Source organism: Tachyglossus aculeatus, chromosome 1 (assembly GCF_015852505.1).
Source record: "Tachyglossus aculeatus isolate mTacAcu1 chromosome 1, mTacAcu1.pri, whole genome shotgun sequence".
NCBI lineage: Eukaryota > Metazoa > Chordata > Mammalia > Monotremata > Tachyglossidae > Tachyglossus > Tachyglossus aculeatus.
Window position 1 is genome coordinate 57275260 of NC_052066.1, and position 20641 is coordinate 57295900.

The following is a 20641-nucleotide window of genomic DNA, read 5'->3' on the forward strand; positions in this document are numbered from 1 at the left end:
AAGCACTCAATAAATATGATTTATTGATTGATTGATTGATAGGCACTTAACAAAAACCACAATCACTATTATTATTAATAATAACTTATTACAAGTGTGTTTTTTTTTCCAAATTGGAATAGTTCCACCTGATTTCAGTATACAAACGGAAAGACAAAATGTGAATTGACTTTCACAGTCTGCGAGGGGACTATTGCACAAGAATGGTGAGGGGGCTATTAATAATAATGATGGTATTAGCGGCATTTAACTGAGTCAGTACTCAAAGACGCACATGTCAGCCAGGAAGCCCAATAGGTCAAGTCAAATTCCCTGTGAGTGCAGACTGGGGGTGCAGCACGACCCTGAGTGGAATGAGCCAGAAGGGCCCGCCTGGGATTATGGCCTCATCATGTAACTGGACCGCATCATAGACCACAAGAATACCCTGCTTCAAGGGAAGTGGCACATGCCAAGGATGGAAGATAAGTGAAATGCAATGAGGAGGCCCCTTGATGTATGGCTGTCTGAGCACAACTGGATTTGATCAACTGTGGACCTGGGGAGCAGAATGACTCACCACATGATATGGGCAGTTGGGGGTACTGGATTCATTCATTCATTCAATCATATTTATTGAGCACTTACTGTGTGCAGAGCACTGTACTAAGCACTTGGGAAGTACAAGTTGGCAACATATAGAGATGGTCCCTACCCAACAACGGGCTCACAGTCTAAAAGGAGGAGACAGACAACAAAACATGTGGACAGGTGTCAAGTCATCAGAATAAATAGAAATAAAGCTAGATGCTCATCATTAACAAAACAAATAGAATAGTAAAAATGTACAAGTAAAATGAATAGAGTAATAAATCTGTACAAACATATATACAGGGGCTGTGGGGATGGGGAGGAGGTAGGGCGGGGGGATAGGGAGGAGGAGAGGAAAAAGGGGGCTCAGTTTGGGAAGGTGAGCTCTCAGTAGGGCTTTGAAGGGAGGAGGAGAGCTAGCTTGGTGGATGTGTGGAGGGAGGGCATTCCAGGCCAGGGGGAGGATGTGGGCCAGGGGTTGACAGTGGGACAGGTGAGAACAAGGCCCAGTGAGGAGGTTAGTGGCAGAGCAGAGGAGGGTGCGGGCTGGGCTGGAGAAAGAGAGAAGAGAGGTGAGGTAGGAGGAGGTGAGGTGATGGAGAGCCTTGAAGCTGAGTGAGTAGTTTTTGTGGTTGTTCAGTTGGCGGGTGGTTAGGCTTACCTCCAAGACTCACCATGGGTGGGCAAGTGGCCCTGGACATCCCCTATGGTTTCCCCTTATAGCTCCTGGGTCTCTCTTCACTGTCTGGGGTGAGAGTATTCCTTCCTTATGATAATACCTGATTAGCACTTGCTGACTTCATTAAATTGCCTGATTAGCACTTGCCTGCTGAGGGTGTTATTTGCACCGCTGGAATCTTTCCTAACCTTCCAGAGCAGACTCACGGCTGGCTCTGAATTGCTTCGCGCCTCAGTTCGCTCCTTGCTCTCGTTACACTGTCCCCATTTTTCCTCGATCTTCTACATGTCATAGTGGCAGGAAATGAAGAAGCATTGAAGTCTGATCACTGAGACCCTGACATCTGGTGAGTTACATACCGTTTAACTTGCTGCTACATAGCAGACATTAGTTCATTAAACTTGGTGTGTAATCCCTACAGATCATCATTTCAAGTAAATGCAAATCATTAGATATTTATTCCAAAACAACTCATTCTGACAAAATTTCCAGATGGCTCAGGAGAATGTGGATTTCTTTTTTCTGATGAATAGACCCACCTGTCAGTACCTTAGAACTAATGGGAAAGAGGTATTTGAAGTCATACATACTTTTGTATTCCTACTTATACTAATTGAAAATGAAATAATTGCTAACATTTCAAAGGCTTATTCAGGTTATCCCCAGGGTCTAGTTTTGTGCACTGAATCCATACCAGGGGGAGGAAAAAAAAATCAAGATACTGATTGCTTCTGATTTACCTTCTAAAGATGCTCATTGAACATAATCCAAGTGCCACTGATTGATACCATGTTACACTGAGCGGAGGCTGACATCCCTCCACAACCTGTGTTATGGGTGGCAGCTTGAAGAGATGTTGTCCTTTACCGCCTGTCCCCTCCGGGGTCATCCCTGTTGTCCCGGCGAGTCGGGGAGGCTCAGTCCTGCAGCAGCTTGTGTTTGGTAACAGAGCTTTCCGAACACAGGTGAACGAAGAGGGCTCCGGCGGCCGTCCGAGCCCGTAGCTCGTGCAGCTCGTAGTCGTGGGCCCACTCCACGTTGCCCCATTTTTGGATCTGTATTCCTCCTCCAGCCGAGACAGAAGCACAGCCTCTTCTACCGTAAGGTGCCGGTCGATCAGCCCCAGGGACAGGACCACTGACTTCAACTGTGTGATCACAAATTCTATACCTTGCAAGGCCCACATGTTATAAGAGGCCAAATGACTGATGAAAACGTCTCTGTCTTGGCTGGGATGCTGGGCCCCAGGATACTAGTGGAGGATCCAATTTCGACATTGTATCTTTTCTCAGCCCATTCTAGTTCTTTAGAGGTCTTTTTCAAAAGGAGAGATCATGGCCTTCCTCAACTGAATCACCTACTTTGATGTAGGCTGCAATATTGTATTTAAGGAAAATGTATTATAGAGTTTGGAGTAATTTCAAAAATTGTAACCTTAGGGAAGAAACAGAGATGCAGGAACAGAAAAAAAATGATAGCACCGGGGGCTATAGTAATGAAAACCTTCTACTGGGGATATCATGAAACACAAAGAATGATGAATCTATTTTCATAAAGCTGACCTTCACTTTCCATAATTATACTAACAACAGTAAGATGTTTTATGGAAGTAACCAGCACAGACTCATGAGAAATGGAAGAGCGTCAACATCTAATGGCATCTTGCAGAGGTCTACAATGAGAAGTGAAACTTAAGCAGTAAGGCCTAATGGAAAGAGTATGGGCTTGAAAGTCAGAAGGACCTGGGTTATAATATCGGCTCTGTTACTTGTCTGTTGTATGACCTTGGGCAAGTCACTTAATTTCTCTGAGCCTCAGTTACCTCATCTGTAAAATGGGGATTAAGATTGTGAGCCCACTATGGGACATGGACTGTGTCCAACTTGATTAGATTCTAACTACCCCAGTGCTTACTGCAGTGCCTGGCACATAGTAAGCACTTAACTAATACCATAAAAACAAATGAACACACTAACGAACTTACCCTTGGACATTTGTATGAGACTGTTCTCAAAATTTAACTCAGAAGAAATGACACGAAATGACAAAAATACCATCGTTATGGCTACATTTGAGAAGAAAAATTGAAGGTGACTCACTGTAAAAACTATCAGAGCTTCTCACTGCTTCCAACTACCAGCAAGGTTCCAGCCATGATCTTTCTGACCAAACAGTGAAGCACTAAGTCAGTTGTGCAATCTCTGAAATACAATATGCCCACATACCCAAACACAGCACAAGATATAAGATCTTTGCTGCACAATGTATACACAAAAAATGTACAACATAACACTGGCATCTTTATACTACCTCTGTAGACCCACTGTTGGGCAGGGATTGTCTCTGTTGCTGAATTGTACTTTCCAAGTGCTTAGTACAGTGATCTGCACACAGTAAGCACTCAATAAATGATTGAATGAATAAATTTGGCACCACAACAATGAATCAATTACTTCTATTTATTGGGTGCCTAGTATGTGCAGAACTTTAAATATACTCGGGTGACTGCAATAGAATTAGTAGACATGGGTCCCTGCCCATGAGGAATTTATGAGATATCAGGGGTCTGAGACATACAGTACAACCAAACTATAGACAGGAGTCAAGGAAAAGGGGAACAAGAACATGAGATAGTGCTTAAGTAATAGGGTATACACCAAGGACTGCCCAAAAAATGAACAAATGGATTTTGGAGCAAATTAAGCCAAAGTGGTCTTTGGAAGGCCAAATGACTCGACTTAGATTAGCATATTTTGGACACATAATCAGAAGGACTAATTCTCTGGAGAAGACACTAATGCTAGGAAACGTCCAGGGAAAAAGTGGAAGATACAGAGCAGCAGCTAGATGGCTAGAGACCACAACAACAATAACGGAAGAACCGTTAGAAAGTCTACAGATCATGGCAGAACACAGGACATTCCGGAAAAAATATATCCATAGAATCGCTATGAATCGGAAAACGACTCGACAGCACTTGATAATAATAATAATAATAATAAGGTATATAAGATCCACCCAGAAATGCTGGAGGAGTTGTTGAGAACTGAAGTGTTCAAGTGGCCAAGAAGTGCTGAAAAGGCAGCAGAGGGGATATAAATGATATATCTGCAATTAATTTATGTATTTATTTATGTATATTAATGTCTGTCTCCCCTTCTAACCTGTGAGCACATTGTGGGCAGGAAATGGGTCTGTTTGTTGTTGCCTTGTACTCTCCCAAGCACTTAGTACGATGCTTTGCACACAGTAAGTGCTCAATAAATATGAATGAATTGAAATGAATTGAATAAAAAAGGGAAATTATAAAACAATAGGGGGAGACCTCTGGGAAGAGATATGTTTTCAGTGGGGCTCTATAAAGGAGAATGTCTGTGGTTTATTGAATTCGAAAGTTCAGAGACGATGACAACCAAGAGGTTAGCAGAAAACAAAGTACGTTTGTGAACATTCATGTGGGGTAAGCAACATGTCTAATCTGAGATTTACCTAAATCCTTATCACAGTGCTTTGCACATTGTACCCATTTAATTCCCGATCATACCATTAGTCTTCATTACAATTATTACTACTGTCTCAGCTACTGCTAGCTGGAGGGGGCAGTCCATGGTACCACTCTAGGAAAACAATTCTTGGTTAAGAAATCCTACAATCTCCCCAGTGATGCTCAGAAAGGATCAGTGAATCAATCAATCATATTTATTGACCGCTTACCATATGCGGAGCACTGTACTAAGTACCTAGGAGAGTAGTACATAATGATATACATGGCACATTCCCTGTCCACAATTAGCTTATATTGATATAAATAAATTATGGATATGTACATACGTGCAGTGGGTCTGGAGGGTGGAGGGATGAATAAAGAAAGTCAGAGCATTGCAGAAGGAAGTGGAAGAAAAGGAAAAGGCTTAATCAGGGAAGTCCTTTAGGAGGAGATGTGCCTTCAATAAGGCCTTGAATGGGAGAAGAGTGATGACTGTCGGTTATGAAGGAGGAGGGTATTCAAGGCCAGAAGCAAGATGTGGGTGAGAGGTCCGTGGTGAGATAGATGAGACTAAGCTACAGTTGGCATTTAGAAGAGGGAGGTGTGTAGGCTGGGTTGTAGTAGGAAAGTAAAGAGTTGAGGTAGGAGGGGCGTGGTGATTGAGTGCTATAAAGGTAATGTTAAGGTGTTTGTGTTTGACGCAGAGGTGGATGGACGACCATTGGAGGTTTTAAGGAGTGGGGAAACATGGACTGATGTGTTTGTAGAATAAGGATCCAGGCAGCAGAGTGAAGTATGGACTGGAGTAGGGAGAAACAGAAGGCAGGGAGGTCAGCAGGGAGGCTGATACAATAATAAAGGAAAGACTGGATAAGTGCTTGGATGGACATGGTAGCAATTTGGATGGAGTGGTAGTTGAGAGAAAGGCTGAGGCTGTCCTGGACAGCTTGTAACCTTCTTATGGGCAGCAGAGGATTTGTGAGGTGCAGGCTCCAAGCCACATGCCCACCTGCCCCCATTGCAGGCACAGGCCTTCCCAGACTGTGCCCCCTTTTTCCTCTTCCCCCTCCACGCCCTACCTCCTTCCCCTCCCCACAGCAACTGTATATATGTTCGTACAGATTTCTTACTCTATTTATTTTACTTGTACATATTGACTATTCTATTTATTTTGTCAATGATGTGTATCTAGCTTTACTTCTATTTATTCTGATGACTTGACACCTGACCACATATTTTGTTTTATTGTCTGTCTCCCCCTTCTAGACTGTGAGCCTGTTGTTGGGTGGGGACCGTCTCTATATGTTGCCAACTTGTACTTCCCAAGCACTTAGTACAGTGCTCTGCACACAATAAGCACTCAATAAATACGATTGAATGAATGAGTGAGTGAATGAATCCACTTGCATAGTGGGAGAGGGAAGGTTGTACAGGGTAGATGATCACTGCCACTCCTGCTCTTCCCAGACAGAACCTCTGTGGTGTGGAAGTTCAAGCACTGTGTTTCTCCCTTTCTACAGTTTTCTTTTTGTTTGCTTGCTCAATTTGGTATGTTTTGGTATGTTGAGTTGTTACAAGTAATGCCAAATGCTAAACTCAGGGGCAGAGATCATCGCTTTGGCTTCTAAAATCCTCCCAGATTTTTAAAAAAATCTCCCAACTGTCTAGTGCAGTGGTCTGCCCCAATAGGTACTCAGTAATTACGGGCATTGATTTTCCACCACTCTTAATACTCATCCATAAAATACCTGTTCTTCCTCCCACTTACGCTGTGACCCTATAAACACCACTCCTCTAATTACAACCTACTTGATATAGCCTGATCTGTTCTGCCTTGCCATCGAGCCCAAGCCCTTATCCTCACTCAGGCCTGGAACTCATTCCCAGTTACCTGACAGACCACCAATCACCCTAATCAATCAATCAATCAATCGTATTTATTGAGCGCTTACTGTGTGCACAGCACTGTACTAAGCACTTGAGAAGTACAAGTTGGCAACATATAGAGACAGTCCCTACCCAACAGTGGGCTCACAGTCTAGAAGGGGGAGACAGAGAATAAAACCAAACATACTAACAAAATAAAATAAATAGAATAGATATGTACAAGTATAATAAATAATAAATAGAGTAATAAATGTGTACAAACATATATACATATATACAGGTGCTGTGGGGAAGGGAAGAAGGTAAGACAGTGGGGATGTAGAGGGAGACGAGGGGGAGAGGAAGGAGGGGGCTCAGTCTGGGAAGGCCTCCTGGAAGAGGTACCCTACCCTACCTTCAGAACCTCATTTAAATTGTATTTCTTCCAAAATCACTTCCCTAAGTCCCCATTTCTTCTATTTGGCCTTCCTTCTGAATCTGTACACCTTAAGCATTTGCTATTCACCCCAACCACAGCCCCACAGCATTTAGGTACACATAATAATAGTAATGATAATAATGACTGTGACATTTCTTAAACATTTGCTATGTGCCAAGCACAGAAGCAGCGTGGCTCAGTGGAAACGAGCCCGGGCTTTGGAGTCAGAGGTCATGGGTTTGAATCCCGACTCCACTACATGTCTGCTGTGTGACATTGGGCAAGTCACTTAACTTCTCTGAGCCTCAGTTACCTCATCTGTAAAATGGGGATTAAGACTGTGAGCCCCACGTGGGACAACTTGATCACCTTGTATCCCCCCAGCGCTTAGAACAGTGCTCTGCACATAGTAAGCGCTTAATAAATGCCATTATTATCATTATTATTATTACTGCTCTAAGCCCTGGGGTAGATAATAGATAATCAGGGCACACATGGGACTCACAGTCTAAGTGGGATTGAGAAAAGGTATTTAATTCCTATTTTTGTACATGAAGGAACTGAGGCACAGAGAAGTGACTTGCCCAAGGCCACACAGAAGACAAGCGGCAGAGTTGGGATTAGAACCCAATTCCTCCAACTCCCAGGCCCATGCTTTTTCCACTAGACCACACTACTGCCCTATCCCATTTCTCTCGCACTTCTCCTTATGTAATCATTTCAATGTCTGTCTCCCCATCTAGACTGTGCACTTCTTGTGGCCAGGGAAACTGTCTACCAACTCTACTGTACAGAACTCTCCCAAGTGTTTAGTACAGTGCTCTGCCATCAATAAATAGCACTGATTGATTAGGGAATTGATCAATCAGTGGTATTTACTGGGAGCAGCATGGCATAGTGGATGGAGCATGGGCCTGGGAATCAGAAAGTCATGGGTTCTAACCTCAACTCTGCCATGTGTCTGCTGTGTGGCCTTGGGCAAGACACTTCACTTCTCTGTGCCTCAGTTCCCTCATCTGTAAAATGGGGACTGAGATTTGTGAGCCCCATGTGGGACAGGGATTGTGTCCAACCTGATTTGCTTGTATGCATCACAGTGTTTAGTACACCGCCTGGCACATAGTAAGTGCTTAACAAATACCACAAATTATTATGATTATGATAATTATTGAGCAGTTACTGTGTGCAGAGCATTGTACTAAGCACTTGGTATTGTGTGTATGATTTTAGTTCCCAGGTGCTTAGCTTAGTACTTGGCACATAGTAAGTGCTTAATAAATGCTGTCATAAGTAATTAAAAAGTGTTCCAAAAACCATTAAAAAATGATTTCCTGAAACAATACAAATCCCCTATGGCATACTCTAGGATAACTGGATGACTTTACAACTGCTTTCAGGAAAAATTCAATATGTGGCAAACAAACTGTTTTCTTTGATACGTATTTTAATTGATTTTCCTTTTTTAAAATATTTTTTTCCAGCTGTCACTCTCTGGGATAGTGTTTTGTATACACTTTCAATGAGATGAGCAAATTCACATGGGGAAGTGTGTGGAAGAAGATGCTTAAGAATTGTGGTTTTTGTTTTTGTTTTTTTTTAATTAAACCACCCACAGTTTTGGAGTACAGTTAGCAATGGACTGGAACAGAGATCATGCTGAGTTAAAGATTAGTTGGTTTATCCCGATTTGCCAGACTCTAAAATACACTAGACAAAATTTCAATTGTAAATCTAATTACATCTTTAATTGTTAAAAAATCAGCCAGTTGACTGTTTGATGCAGGGTTCACAATCTTTCCTGGTGATTCATAAGCAGGCAAATTGACGGGTGTTAACTTTGCCCCGACTTCCTGAAAGTTAACAATATTCAGGCTTAACCCTTCCACTCTCTTAGAATATATTTAGCTATAAAGCTGAAAGATTAATTGATTTCTTCACGTGTCACTCTGTTCTCTGACATCTCCAAATATGAACCCATACAAAAAATACTTCTATTATAGATTGCCTTTCCATTTTTCAAAATCAACACTATGAACCATGGTCAAGTACCAATTGTGAAAAAGAAAGGATTAATCAAATCAACTTATTTTCCAATTCTTTTACATAACACATTAGATGCAAACTTTTACTTCCAACAATCTAAGCAATATCCAATATGCTTTAAATTATTTTAATTTTTGAAACACCTTGGAAGTCCTGGAAAAAATACATTGTTTAAAATATGCCAAATATGGTCTATGCTAAGGGACTTTGGTAAGAATATGTGACATTTGCTTCTACGTTAAAAGGAGCTTACAGCAGGCTCTTGAAATTTTAAAATGCCTCCAAAGAGTCTTGTCAAATTTTTAAAAAGTCTAAAATTGGATCATCAAAAAAATAAAATGCAATGGTTAACATGGCTGATGACATGCCAAATCAAAATTGATCCAACTAAAATCACTGAAAGATGAAAGTTCACTTCAGTGCCATTTGGGAATTTTGATTTCTTTTAATTTCATACTCAGATATCATACTCAAATTGTCATATCCATTGCCATGATTATTTTCTGCAAATCTGAGACTCCAGTTTCCAAGTAAAGATGGTTCTAACCTGTTCATTCATTCCATCTAATTTACTGAGTTCTTCCCGTGTGCAGGGCTCTTTACTAAGCACTTGTGGGAGTACAATATAACAATAAACAGATACATTCCCTGCCCGTGCTTATGGTCTAGAGGGGGAGATGGACATTAATATAAATAAATTACAGATATATACATTACGTCCTGTGGGGCTGTGGTCAGGGCAGGGGTGGGGAATGAATTGAGGGAGCAAGTCATAGTGACACAGAAGGGAGTGGGAGAAGAGGAAAGGGTGGTTTATTTGGAGAAAGGCTCTTGGAGACAGACCTTCAGTAAGGTTTTAAGTGTGGGGAGAGTAGTTCATTCATTCATACAGTCATATTTATTGAGCACTTACTTTGTGCAGAGCACTGTACTAAGCACCCTTCAAAGCCCTACTGAGAGCTCACCTCCTCCAAGAGGCCTTCCTAGACTGAGCCCCCTCCTTCCTCTCCCCATCCTCCCCTTCCCCATCCCCTGCCTTACCTCCTTCCCCTCCCCACAGTACCTGTATATATGTATGTACATATTTATTACTCTATTTATTTTACTTGAACATATTTATTCTATTTATTTTATTTTGTTAATATGTTTTGTTTTGTTGTCTGTCTCCCACTTCTAGACTGTGAGCCCACTGTTATGTAGGGACCGTCTCTATATGTTGCCAGCTTGTACTTCCCAAGTGCTCAGTACAGTGCTCTGCACACAGTAAGCGCTCAATAAATACGATTAAATGAATGATTTGAGGAGGAAGGGTATTCTAAGCCAAAGGAAGGACGTGGGTGAGGGGTTGGAAGTGATAGTGACATCACTGAGGTACAGAGAATACGGTTAGCATTAGAAGAGTGAAGTGTGGGGTCTGGGTTGTAGTAGGAGAGTAGCAAGGTGAGGTAGTAGGGGACAAGATGATTGAATGCTTTAAAGCCAATGGTGAGGAGTTCTTGTGTCATGTGGAGGTGGATGAGCAAACACTGGAGTTTCTTGCGGAGTAGGGAAACATGTCCTGAACATTTCTGTAGAAAAATGATCCCGGAAACATGTCCTGACCGTTTTTCTAGAAAAATGATCTAGGTAATTGTGATATGGTATGTTGTTAGGGAGAGGAAACTCCTTTCCTCCTAGCCCTCTCGCTTCTGTGTCACACTGAATGGCTTCCTTCATTCAACCCCCTCCCAGCACCACAGCACTTACATACACGTCGGTAATTTATTTATTATTTATATTAATGTCTGCCTCCCCCTCTAGACTGTAAGCTCGTTGTGGGTTGGGAATGTGTCTGTTTAGCATTATATTGTACTCCCCCAAGAGCTTAATACAGTGCTCTGTACCCAGGAAGCACTCCAATAAATATGAATGAATGAATGAATGAATGAGCACAATAACCCCTCCCCATACTCATTGACCATACAAGTGGAGGCCAAGGGTTCAACCTATATCCTAAGGAAAATGCATTTTTACCTCAACCCTCTCCCTAATCCCAGGGAAGGCCTGGGCTCTGATGTCTCCCTTTTACTTTTTGCTGTTCTGATTTGACTCTTTCTCCCCATTTCAATTGCACAAAGTCCTAGGGTATTGAGAGGTCTAATTGGTTGGTTGATTGACAAAGGGTTGGAGCTTTGATTATTTTAATGTCTAGAGTTTATCTGTTCATCTGGCTTCAATTATCATTATCTATGTAATTTTGGATTTCCTCTTGCATTCATGTTATCTCCACCTCAGAGCTAATCAGAACCCATATCGTTTTCTCCTCAAAACTCTTCAATGGCTCCCCACTCCTATTTGTCTAAAATCAGTCGGTCAGTTGTATTTATTGAGTGCTTACTGTGTGCAGAGCACTGTACTAGCTGCTTGTGAGAGCACAATAAATAGACACATTCCCTACCCACAATGAGCCTACAGTGGGAGAAGGAGAGACTGACTTTGATACAAATATATTACAGATATAAACACCAACTCCTAACCCCAAAACTCAGAATCATTCACTTCATGGCTCATCACCAGCTGGTTTCCAAGCAGCATGACTCAATGGAAAGAGTCAGAGGTCATGAGTTCAAATCCTGGCTCCGCCAATTGTCAGCTACGTGACTTTGGGCAAGTCATTTAACTTCTCTGTGCCTCAGTTCCCTAAATGGGAATTAAGACTCTGAGCCCCACATGGGACAACCTGATCACCTTGTATCCTCCCCAGTGATTAGAACAGTGCTTTGTACATAGTAAGCGCTTAACAAATGCCATCATTATTATTACTTTTTATCTTCTCTCTCATGCTCTATCCCAGCTTACGCTCGCAGATTAACTTCCTACAACTTTCTCATTCTCAACTTTGCCACTGCTTGTGTCTTTACCCACCTAAAACACTTCCCCTCCTTCATTTTTACTGAACAATTTCTCAGAGGAGCAGAAGCATGCTGATAGCAGCAGGAGAGCAGCATTCAGAAGCAGCAGAAGACAGCAGCACTTGCAAGCAGAAAGAAGAAGCCTTGGAAGAAGGGGCTCCTTTGACCACAGACTGGTACTGGACCCTTGGTGGAGTGGAGGGGAGTTAGTGAGTGAGAGTGTGTATTTGTCACTCCTTTGCACATTGGTAAAACTAAGTAAAAAAACTTTCCACAGCAACCTTGGTGATCAAAGGTGAGGTTTGAACTCTACTGAGGCTTTCCTGGTCCAGGAAGGTCCTGGTTGGTACAAACTGGGGGCTCACAACAAGGCACAGAGAATTTAAGTGACTTGCGCAAGGTAACACAGAAGATATGACAGAGCCAGGATTAGAACCCGGATCCTTCCGACTTCCAGGCCCATGGTCTATCCCCTAAGCCATGCTGCTTCTCATTAAATAAGTTTGGTCCTGCCTGTTATTTAACAGGGACATATACAGGTCATTCGAGGCTTATGTCAACTTAATTACAAGGTACATTTTTCAGAAGAATCTGGTTTATCATCCCCGCTGTGCCACTTGCCATCTAAGTGACCTTGGGCTAGTCACTTAACTTCTCTGAACCTCAGTTGGCTCATCTATAAAATGGGATTAAGTCTATGAGCCCCACGTGGGGCATGGCTATGTCAAATCCCATTATCCAGTATCTACCTGGCACACACTATGTGCTTAACAAATACCACATATAAATAAATAAATGGACTCTTTCCCAATCATCTTTATATGTTTGTTGTAGAAGCCCTGTAATTATGATTTTAGGTGTGTTAATCAACAGAATATTGTCAAACTACCTTTAAAAAGAATGAGCAGAGTGCAAAAAAAGTCTTCCAACCTTAAAATTGTGAACACATTTTTATTATCTCTAGTATAGCATACCTAGATTTCTTTAAAATAAAATCATGCTGAAAATTCTGGATAACTGAAAAAGTTTTTATTGCACTGTGCACCTCTGGCTTCACATTATAAAGCCAACAGGAGTTTCTATTAGTGCTTCCTAGAAAATTTGTCATGATTCTAAATTCTGTTTCTCTACTGCACAGATAGGAATCCTATTACCAAGTGACTTATCTGTGGAAATGGGCCTTGCTGCTCACTACAATGACACTCTGCTATTTACATATGAAAACTGACAAACAGGTTACTCCATATCTCACTTTACTTAGCTATTTTTCAGATTGAAGAAAGGTTTGCTTATAAATGTTTCTATGGGAGAGCAATAAGTGAAACTGAATGCACCTTTCTCATAAGGTATCCATTAGCAAAGGAGCATGATGCAGAAAAGCCACACAAAATGTATGTCAAAGAAGAGCATTAAAGCATGATTGGGAGACTTTTTCAGTCTTGGAATTTCCATGTTTAATGCAACAGTCCAGAAGTTCGACTTTATCAGAAAGAAAATACAAGTTTTGGAAGGCAATTGGTTTCTGATTCAATATAAAAGAAGCTCCATCTCCCTGGAATAATAATATGGGGCTTTATGGAGACAGCTGAAGATGTGGAATAAGGCAAACAGGTATGGGATTTTCGACAGGTTTGATAATAAAGGCTGCAGCTTGTCATTTTCAGGTCACTAGTTTAAATCTTGACAGGCAATTTTATAAAGCAATTATGCACATCTATAAGCATGCTTCCTATATTCAAAGATGTCACTTCTAACGGTGAGATCATATCCAGTCATGCAGGTGTGGATGAAAAGTCCTACGCAACACTGAACATTCATTTCAACTCGTGAGCATGTAAAAAGAGAGTCTTGTGGCACTGATGTCTTTGAGATTTACAGTACCTGTTTTCGAATCCACATCTTCTAACATAGTTTTTGTGAAGGCTTTTCTCAGAGAGAGCAGGTACCCACTTGATTGACATCCATCAGGATAGATGGTTGTTACTGATTCTCTTCCCAACAAAACCCTGCCATCCCCCTGACTTTCCCATTACTCTAGATAGCACTGCCATCCTCTTGATCTCACAAGCCCGTAAATCTGGGTTTATCCTCGACTCACCCGTCTCATTCAACCCACATATTCGATGTCGCCAAATCATGTAAATTCTACCTTCACACATTACTCAGATCCACCCATCCTTCTCCATCCAAACTGTTACTATGCTGATCTAAGTGTTTATCTTATCCTACCTGACTACTTCATCAGCTGCTTTGCTGACCTCCCTTCCTCCTGACATTCCAGTCTATACTTCACTCAGCCACCTGGACCAGTCCATGTTTCCCCTCTCCTCACAAACTTCCAGCCTATCTACCTCCACATCAAACAGAATGTGAGCCCATTGTTGGGTAGGGACCATCTCTATATGTCACTGACTTGTACTTCCCAAGCACTTAGTACAGTGCTCTGCACACAGTAAGCGCTCAATAAATACAATTGAATGAATGAAATCCCTTACCATTGGCTTTAAAGCACACAATCACCATGTCCCCTCCTCTGTTACCTCTCTGATTTCCTACTACAACCCAGCAGGCCAACTTCGCTCCTCTGACACTAACTTACTCATTGTACCTCGATCTCATCTATTTCACCACCAACCCTTCACCCAGTTCCTGCATCTGGCCGGGAACTTTCTCTCCCTCCATAATGACAGAAACCACTCTCTCCACCCCCAAAACATTTTTGAAATTCCATCTCCAAGAGGGTCCTTGACATATCTCTTATTTTCCCTACCCCTTCTTCTTCGTCCCTGAACTTGGACACCCTCAGCCACACAGCACTTCTATACATATCTATGATTCACAGTAATGTCTGCTTTGCCCTCTACCAATTCAGTTATACTGTATTTTCCCAAGTGCTTAGTGCCATGCTCTGCACAGTAACTGCTCAATGAATAAATTGATTGATTGATTAAAATCTGCCTCTATGTTTTTTTTCCTAAGATTATGCTTCTGTATATCTCTAAAGGGCTTGTTCTACCTTCTGGATTGAGTAGGCCTCATTTTAGCTCAACCTATCAAGCAATGGTATTTATTGAGTTCTTACTGTGTGCAGAGCACTGTACTAAGCACCTAGGAGAGAACAATAAAGTAGAATTAGTAGACATAATAAATGCACTCAAGGAAGCAGCATGACCTAGTGGAAAGATCATGATCCTGGGAATCAGAGGACCTGGGTTCTAATCTTGGCTCTGCCGGTTGTCTGCTGTGTGATCTTGGACAAGTCACTTAACTTTCCCCGTGTCTCCGCTGCTCATCTGTAAAATGTGGATTAAGACCGAGAGTCATAGTGGGACATGGACTGGGTCCAACCTGATGATCTTCCATTTCCTCCAGCACTTAGCAGAGTGCCTGGTACATAGTAAGCACTTCACCAATACCATAAAAAAAGTCTGTCTTCCCCTCTTGGCTATAAGCTCATCATGGGCAGCAGATGTGTCTATCAACTCTGTTGTATGCTCCCAAATTCTTAGTTCAATGCTCTGCACATAGTAAATGCTCAATAAATATCACTGATTGATTGATGGAACAATAAGAAGGGAATATGTTCCCTGTTCCGACAGGCCTCAGTATTCTAGGCTTGAAAAGAGGCTATGTCCATTTTCCATTATATCGCTCTTTTAAATACTCTTTTGAGGATGATAATAATAATAGTAATAATAATGGCATTTGTTAAGAGCTTACTATGTGCAAAGCATTGTTCTAAGTGCTGGGGGGATACAAGGTGATCAGGTTGTCCCAAGTGGCACTCACAGTCTTAATCCCCATTTTACAGATGAGGTAACTGAGACTCAAAGAAGTTAAGTAACTTGCCCAAGGTCACACAGCAGACACGTGGTGGAACCAGGATTAGAACCTATGACCTCTGACTCCCAAGTCCGGGCTCTTTCCACTGAGCCACGCTGCTTCTGAGTTTCAGTGCTGATATAACTCACAGTGTTGACTCACTTTGAGATAGTGTGTAATTTCTGACTGCTCCCTGTGTTTCCACAATCAACAGTTCCTGCTCAAAACTTTTAAACCCCTTCTTTCCTGTCCCAAATAGGTTTCCATGGATTCTGAGATCTCTGTTATTAATCTGGAAGATGTACTTCCTATGAGTTTTCTTGGAGCAGGCCTGAAAGCAGGAATGATCCTGAAAGACTGCCTCATTTTAACAATTTAGCTTAGCATTGCCAATACTTTCCACTTTGCATAATGATTGCTTGGAGTAAAAACCCAGCAGAAACAAAAAATTTCTGAACAAACTATTTCTTGCCCCAGCACTTTTATCCTATATTCACTGGAAGAATTGGGCAAGAACTTTTAGCCTCACAACATTATGCAGATTTTGTACAGCACCATAGGCTGAAATAGCTCTGAAGAAAAAGGAAGTTATGGAATAAACCCCAGGAAACACTACGAACTGGCAAACCTTCCATTGATGAGCCACAAGTTAATGCTGAACCCGATTATGATTATTAGACTGTCCACTCTCCACAATGAATGCACAAAGAAAAAGAGATAGAAAAGAAAAAATGCCAGTATAGCTGCTGACAAAATGACAGGTTTCAACTCAAAACGGATTAAAGGTCAGTAAAACTGTGGGGTGACTAACTTCTGTCATGTCTGAGAGATCTGGAACAATTACACAAGACAAATCTAACTTCTTGAACAAATTCAATCAATCAATCACCTACTGAGTGCAGAGCACTGTCCTAGGCATTTGAGAGAGTGTACAAGACCTGTTCCCTGCTAACAGTGAATTTACAGTCTAGAGAGGGAGACAAATGTTAATATGAATAAATTAGGGTTATCAATCAATGGTATTTATTGAGCATTTATTGGGTGCAGAGCACTCTACTAAATGCTTGGGAGAGTAGTATATGACCGAGCTGAAAGACATACTCCCTGTCCACAATGAGCTTACAGCCTAAATAGGGAAATAGACATTAATATAAATAAATAAATTATGGGCATATACATACGTGATGTGAATCTGAAGGCAGGATAATATCAAATGCTTAAAGGGTACAGATCAAAGTGCAAGGGTAAGACAGAATGGAAAGGGAGAAGAAAAAAAGTGTTCCTTATAAACCATTCACCACTCTCAGAATCACACCTAGAGAGTTTCCAGTACTCTACCAGTCTTGGCTTCAGGAGGGAGAGTCAAGCAGAGGCATAGCCATTCCATTCCTAGCTTGGGCAGTGGCTAGCGGGTGGAAAAGAATCTGCTATAAGTCAAAATCCACCTGTGCTGGACAGCCATGGCATGGGAGAAAGTCGAGGGTGCAGACTCAAGTTTACTATGTGGAAGAAGGCAATGGTAAACCATTTCCATATTTTTACCAAGAAAACTCAATGGATACTCTACCAGAACAATTGCAGATGGAGGTGTGGGGTTCTGGGAGAGATGTGTCCTGGAGTCGCTATGGGTCTGAGATGGATGGCTCAACGGCATAAGACAAGATAAATCATTCTCCACACCAGTTGGTGGGACAAACTACCAAGAATAACGTTTGAAATGCAATCAGCGGGTCTGCACTGAAGAAGAACTAAGAGCAACACAGCTTCACTGATTGCTACATGTGAGGAATATGGATGATAGAAGGATACCTAAGCAGTTATTGCATGGTGAATTGAAATGAGGCATTTGCAAGCCAGGAGTGCAGCATAAACATTTTAAAGACGTGCAGAATCCGTGTCTAACTAACAGACCATCAAAACATATCCGTGGACTGGTGACAGACCACTGGAGCCAATGGATCAAATTGGTGCACAGCAATTAGAAAAGTGGCTTCTCTTTATACTACTACTACTAATAATAATAACAATAATTGTGGTATTTGTTAAGCACTTACTATGGGTGTACACTATACTAAAAGCAGAGGTGTGCGCTAGTTAATTGGGTTGGACACAGTCCCTGTCCCACAAGGGGCTCACAGGATTAATCCTCATTTTACAGATCAGGTAACAGGCCCAAAGAAGTGGGTGACTTGCCAAAGACAAGTGGCTGCACTGAGATTAGAACCCAGGTCCTTCTGACTCCCAGATCTGTGCTCTATCCAGTAGGTCACACTGCTTCTCTAGCAATGAATTTTTGAAGATGGGGAAACTGAGGCAGCCTCAGAACAGAGACAGGTCCTCTAGAGGGTAAATGCATCAGCGCAGTAAGGACCTAGCTTTTTAAACACATAGGGCATAGGGGAACGTTATTTCCACATCACTTTTTTCGGCCACACTTCCACACGTGAATAGGATCCTATGATCTGTGGCACCATCTTGTAAATAAAGGATGGCTTTGAGATTTTGTTTTATCCCCTTTACTTATAATAGTTCCCATTATCAACTTCCTAATGAGGCTTAAACAAAGAACGTCCAAAAAGTTTTTGAGTTACTGAAATAGTCTCAAGTACAACAATCTAATTTACATTCTCATTAATGGCTTTAGAGGGACAGTAGAGAACTGTTTTGACTCCAATCTTTTTTAATGATTCTTGAGTCTAGATTTCCCCCTAAAGGAAGACAATTATAATTCATGTAACTTTTTAAAAAAATTTAAATAGGGTTCATTAAGCAGTTACTATGTGGCAGGCACTGTACTAGCCCCTGGAATTAGTCAAGCCAGTCGGGTTGGACGAAGTCCATGTCCCATGTGGACTCACAGTCGTAATACACATTTTACAGATGAGGTATCTGAGAAATGGGGAAATTAAGTGATTCCTCCATGGTCTCATGGCACACAAGTGGCACAACCAGGATTAGAACCTAGATTCTCTGTTTCATAGTCCCATGCTCCTTCCACTATGCAATTCTGCTTAATTCTGGGAAAGTTGTTCTATATCAGAGTTAACATTGAAGAAATGAAGGGGAACTTCATAGTTCTCCCACTAATGGCAAAATCACCACAGCAACATGGATTTCATCTTTAATTCCAGAGGGAGAAAAGAGAAAGCCAGACCAGATCCAAATGCTCAAACTTAACAGACTTCAATAAATACACAATGCCCAGAAATGCAAAATTTCCATAAATACACAATGTTCTATAAACACATTAGCGGTCATGGATAAATCACTCACAATTTCCCAGGTGGTCGGCGAAAACTGCACATGAAAGGGCCACACCTCAGAAGAGCTGAATGAGTCAGCAAGAAGCCAAGAGGACACAGCTGCAGCCCTGAATTAAGCGCTCTGCTTTGTTATTTCATTGACCTGTCTCATTACTTTCCTAGATGATGCCTATCTCCCAGGGAATTCTGGGAATGCCATTTCCAGGAAGAAAGGACTGCCTGAATATTTTCCCAATGACTTCGCACTGCAGCTCAGTGGAAAGAGCATGGGCTTTGGAGTCAGAGGTCATGGGTTCAAATCCCAGCTCTGCCAGTTGTCAGCTGTGTGACTTTGGGCAAGTCACTTAACTTCTCTGTGCCTTAGTTACCTCATCTGTAAAATGGGGATTAAGACTGTGAGCCCCACTTGGGACAACCTGACCACCTTATAGCCTCCCCAGCACTTAGAACAGTGCTTTGCACTTAATAAGCACATAGTAACTGCTTAGTAAATGCCATTATTATTATTATTATTATTATTATTATTATTAGAGAAGCAGCATGGCTCAGTGGAAAGAGCCCGGGCTTTGGAGTCAGAGGTCATGGGTTCGAATCCCAGCTCCTCCACGTGTCTGCTGCGTGACCTTGGGCAAGTCACTTAACTTCTCTGCGCCTCGGTTACCTCATCTGTAAAATGGGGATGAAGACTGTGAGCCCCACGTGGGACAACGTGATCACCTTGCATCCCCCCCCAGTGCTTCCCTTCTAGACTGTGAGCCCACTGTTGGGTAGGGACCGTCTCTATATGTTGCCAACTTGTACTTCCCAAGCGCTTAGTACAGTGCTCTGCACACAGTAAGCGCTCAATAAATACGATTGATTGACTGATTATTATTTTCCTTAAAGGGTCTCACCTTTTTCATAACTAGGCTCTGACAATAGACATGGGGTATATAATCCCTTGAAAAAAGTAGTAATCATAAGGAATCAAAACGTTGCAGGCCTTTTCTGAGGGAACTGAGTTGACAGTGCAGGACTAGTGAAAAGTAAGGCTATATCTCAAAATAAGACATTTGGTAATGTTTCATCACTATTGGAAACATTCACTTAGTGTTTCATAAAACTGTTACGCTCATACAAGAATCACACATGTATTTGTTTTCTTATCATTCTTTCAACATGCTGGGATTGAACACCTCTGCATATTCATCATAATGGAAAATTGTTGATATAGTGTTGCAAATGAAAAAAATATGTTTTTAACTCTGTCTAGGGACTTATCTTTCTTATATGAACTACACTGAAGTTTCTTTTTAGTCTGACAGTTCACATTCATTTTTTTAAAAGTGATGCAATTAATGAACTGATCCCATTTTTACAAAATAATAATAATAATGATGGTATTTGTTAAGCACTTACTATGTGCAAAGCACTGTTCTAAGCACTGGGGGGATACAAGGTGATGAGGTTGTCCCACGTGGGGCTCACAGTTTTAATCCCCATTTTACAGATGAGGGAACCGAGGCACAGAGAAGTGAAGTGACTTGCCCAAAGTCACACAGCTGACAACTGGAGGAGTCGGGATTTGAACTCATGACCTAT

The 20641-nt window shown here is 41.7% G+C and overlaps 1 protein-coding gene and 1 non-coding gene across 2 annotated transcripts in view; one reads left to right on the forward strand and one right to left on the reverse strand.

The window, feature by feature from the left end:
- The window catches only part of NAALADL2 (N-acetylated alpha-linked acidic dipeptidase like 2), a 989255-nt gene that overhangs the window by 468455 nt on the left and 500159 nt on the right, over positions 1 to 20641 (reverse strand). The window lies entirely within an intron of this gene.
- LOC119934751 lies at positions 17095 to 17232 on the forward strand. The gene has a single exon (XR_005453006.1). It is a non-coding gene; the product is annotated as a small nucleolar RNA SNORA7 (small nucleolar RNA).